The sequence below is a fragment of the Pteropus vampyrus genome, unplaced genomic scaffold (genome assembly GCF_000151845.1).
Source record: "Pteropus vampyrus isolate Shadow unplaced genomic scaffold, Pvam_2.0 Scaffold33, whole genome shotgun sequence".
Lineage (NCBI taxonomy): Eukaryota > Metazoa > Chordata > Mammalia > Chiroptera > Pteropodidae > Pteropus > Pteropus vampyrus.
This window is the reverse complement of record NW_011888814.1, coordinates 5,236,940-5,241,421: the sequence shown is the minus strand read 5'-3', so window position 1 is coordinate 5,241,421 and position 4,482 is coordinate 5,236,940.

The window sequence follows — 4,482 nt, the reverse complement described above, 5'->3', positions numbered from 1 at the left end:
AATAATTACTTGCTGAGATCTCTCAGCTTTAATTTACCCGGCTCTCTCCAAATGTAATCCAACTTATTTTTAACCCCATTTGAATAGATTTTCTTCTGCCAGGAGAAACACTTTTAAATCAAGCTGAGGATACACAGAAGGAGAAAGGAGGTATGTGTTTGTTCTGCCAAATCGTTTATTGCAGAGTATCTGAGTTAAAACTAGTACCTAAGTAAGCCAGGCTTGCATGCAGGAACCTAGTTTCTGAAGATGAAAATTATCCCAAGAAACTGACTTGTATTTCTCATTTAATTCGAATTATAAAGATTGGGTTTGATGGGAGTTAGCTACTATAAATGTTTGCTATCAAAGGACTCCAAAACCCAGTGGCTTAAGACAAAAAGCATTTATTTAAGTCACAAATCTGTGAGTTAACTGGGAGGCTCTTCTGGTCTTGACCACATGTCTAAGTTGGACTGAACTTGAGGTGACCTTGAATGGCCTTGACTAGAATATTTGATCTCTTTTCCATGTGCCTCACCTTCTAGGAAACTAGTCTTAGCATGTCATTCTCATGGATAAGAGACAGTGAGAAAACAAGCCCAATGTTCCAAGTGATTTTCAAGCCTATATTTGTCTAAGGAAGTCACATGGATGACCCAAAAGTCAGAAAGGGAGGGCCCTTTAAGGCTACATGACAAGTAGGAGTTTAAGTCTGGATATAAGAAGGGGTGAAGAATTAGAGCCATTTTGCTACCAAACACACTGTCCTAAGATCATATTCACTACAGCAGAATATGCATACTACACGTATGGTGTACTGTTTCCAGAGAGCAGGGCAACTTCAAAGCAGTTAAAACTTCACAGGGAAGTAGAGTTAAAGCTGTACTACCTTATGACACCATATCCCATAAACATTGCATTCAAATACTCAAAGCTCATATTGTTGTCTAATAATAGGAACGATCTCATTTGAGAACATTATGCTGATACAAAGGTCTACTAAAACTTTAACAACAATGCAATTCAAATTTTCCTAGATTTATCTCTTAGGAGAAATAAAGAAAACACAATTAAATGTTGAATTATTGCTCTCAAGCAACCCATTTGTGAAGGATAATGATCTCGCCCACAAGATAGAAGTTTCCACGTGATTAAGTTCTTCAGTCCATGAAGCATTATCAAACACTGGAGAGTAATATAAAGACTTCTTTGGGCTAATAGGAACTGTGTCTCTAAGGCGACTTTATGCACAGATCTTTCACAAATTCCTCACGCTGGTGTTTTCAGATGCAAGTTGTAACTCGCAGGGGCTGGGTTTTGTGCAAGACCATGTAGTTTATTTTCAAGACGAAGTAAGAATTTTTCTTGTTAGGTTCCCTTTCCAAGCAAACACCTTCACTATTCAGCTTATAAATTGCACAATACAATTGCAACTATGTTTTACTATTTCTATTTTATTCTAGCTCACAAAATTCTATTGTTAAAAAAAATCCATTTACTATGATTTACAATTATTTGAATTTTGACATGCTTCTCCCAATTTTACTATCACACTAATCTTGTGATAGTATTCTGTGTTTCATGAAACCGAAATTTCTTCAATTAAATCTGGTAACCTCACTTTAAATGAACACATTGTGATATATCTAATATATAATAATAATAGGTAAATTTATTGGTCACTTATCATGACTTGGTGTCTCTCCCTCTCTCTCTCTAATCTATCTATGTAAATTTAATTTTTACAACAATTCTAAGCAAGGGCATTATAATTATCAGAAAATTGAAGCTTAGAGCAAACAGATTTCTAAGAGATAACTTCTTGCAGGTGAAGTAAAAGAAGTGATTGTACTTATCTTGGGAACCCCTTCCTGGAAATGGCCTTTAGGTAGAAAACCAGGAAGACTATGGACCCATCTCCTTTGTGACCCTTCAGGGTCAAGGTATCGCAGTCTTGCACTACTTCTTGTCCAATGTCCGAAAACAGTTGTTTTAAATATTCCTTCCAGTTTTCTATTTGTTTATCGTAAGAAAATAAAGCTAACACCAGTTACTCAGACATGATAAAAGCAGAATTCCTCTGGAATGTTGTTTCTAGCTGTCCAACTTTTCCAAGTAGGAGGAAGATGTAAAGGAATTTGAAAGGGCCAATCCACAGTATCCACCATATTTTCTCATTCAGATTTTGTCTCGGAAAACTCTCTTTCAGATCGCCGTTGTCTAAATGCTTCTTTGCTGACAGTCTCACCATCATGCCAGGCTTATGCAATTTCAGTCCAGATCTTAGATATAGTATAATTTGGGGGTAGTCATTCTTGGTCTGCCTATTATAATGACTTCATAGCATCACAATTTAGAATTTTCTTTCTTTTTTTTGCTTTGAATCTCAGGTCATCCAACTATATGGCAACTCTTAGTAATCTTTTTCTGAGATGCCGTGAGTTTTGTTAATCTGTCAATTTACATATTCCTTCATCTCAGGGAATTTTGTTAATATGCATTTAAATCCTTTTTCTGCTCAGTTGGTTGGATTCTCTCTGTTAAGAACTCTGGTTATCTTTATGTTGGTTCATTTTGTCTTGCCTCAATATCTATTATTTTCTCTCAAATTGCTTTGATTGCTAAACTTTTTTGTCTGCATTCACTGTAATTATTTCAAGTCATTCTATGTTATTATCTCAATTTTAAAGCATGTCTATTCTGTATTTTGTTATTTCTATTTTTTCCTTCTGTAATAGTATTATTTTGACCTTCAATTCATTTTGTTGCCTCTGTAATCTCTTTATCTCATTCTGTTGTTTTATTATCTCGTGTTTGAGTTTTCGTGTATTAAATCCTTCTTCTCATTAATTTCTCCAGTACTTCAAAACTACTATAGAAACATTTTCTCTGTGTTTTGGCTAACATTTCTTTTTTCAAATTGTTCTGTCTTTTGTATATTACATTTCTTTTTTGGGAAGAGTTGTTTACTATTTTACATGCTCATGAGACCATTTATTTGAGTCTAATTGGATTTAGAGAATTCATTTCTCCTAATATATTGTGGATGACTTCTTCTTGACTTCCTGTCTACTCCTGACATGGTTGAGCTACATTTGGGGGCTCAGATATGTTGCTCTGTTTACTTTTCTGTTGCCTGTTTAAGAGTCATCAGCTGGAGCTTAGTGAAGTCTTTCTTGGAGAAAAAAGGCTCTTTTGAGAATTTTGTTTTTCCTGTTCAAATGTTACTTTCAGGAGTCCTACTTTCACAGAGGTGGTGGTTGGAGTTTGGAGAAGGTGTGTGTGTGTGTGTGTGTGTGTGTTTATGGAAGATGACTGGAGTCTCAGTAAGAATCATCTCCACTTACTCACTTCATCCCCACTTTACCACACTCCTTTATTCAAAATTTTCAAATATCAAATTGGAAGTATTTATGAGAATTATCAGTATTTAATCAGCTCTCAGTATCATTTATTAAGGTGGGGTTGTGGTTAATATTCACACAGCATAGTGCTCTTTCCTTACTTGTTCATGGATTGAATTTTTTAGTTCTGGTTATTTTTTTCTTCGTTTCATTAGATATTGAAAGAGGGAGACATCTGTCATTTTTACCTAGAAGTCTGGTGCTGATTTTCAATTAAGGGTTAAGATTGGATTCTGTAGTAACAAAATGTCTATTTTTCTTGGTGAACTAAAATATTTCCCATTATTATTTAATTAGATTTATGTTTCCTTTATTGCCAAGGAGTTTAATGTAATGTAATAGCTGTCTCCTTAGCATGATTTTTTTGGTATAAACATCTATAACATGATTTCATGACTCTTGTTATTTTGCTTCAATGGTTCTATGCACTTTTGCATCTGACAGTAAGCCAATAAAAATTCTGTTTAAAATTAAGTAAAATATGTAATTTAAAAATAAAATTACTCTCTTGGAAACAAGGCAATATACCATAAGTCCTTAATATAACAACAGCTTCTGTGCCAACTGTCAAAATATTTCTCCCCACTATTATAAAGAGCCACAAAATATTTTAATTCTGTAGCTTTTTAAAACCAAGTATGATTAAATTAAAATTTATATATGCACACATATTAGTTTTTATTTCACCACTATTTTATAGAATTTTTCAAATAGAAATTTAGCACCCAAATGAGAGACTCATTATTAATGTGTATTTTAATGTTATTTGACCTCGCCCTTATGCCCTCAGTCTACATGGAGAGATGGTACAAAAAACACCTCTGTCAAAATCAATTAAAGGGATTTCTCTGGAGATGAAATCTATTTTATCAACCTGATTTATTTTCATGAGACTCCCAGAAATAAATTTTGTTCAAGTCACAGTACCTAGAAAAAGTGAAGCTACCCCTGATAATTGTATTATTTTAATCTTAAGATTTGAGACTCATAGGTATTAGTACTCACAGTACATTTTCCTTTCTGGTTTGGCTATTCAGAAACTCCAGACAACATTGTGACTTACTTCTATTAACTGTGTTGAATCTTATGCCATATA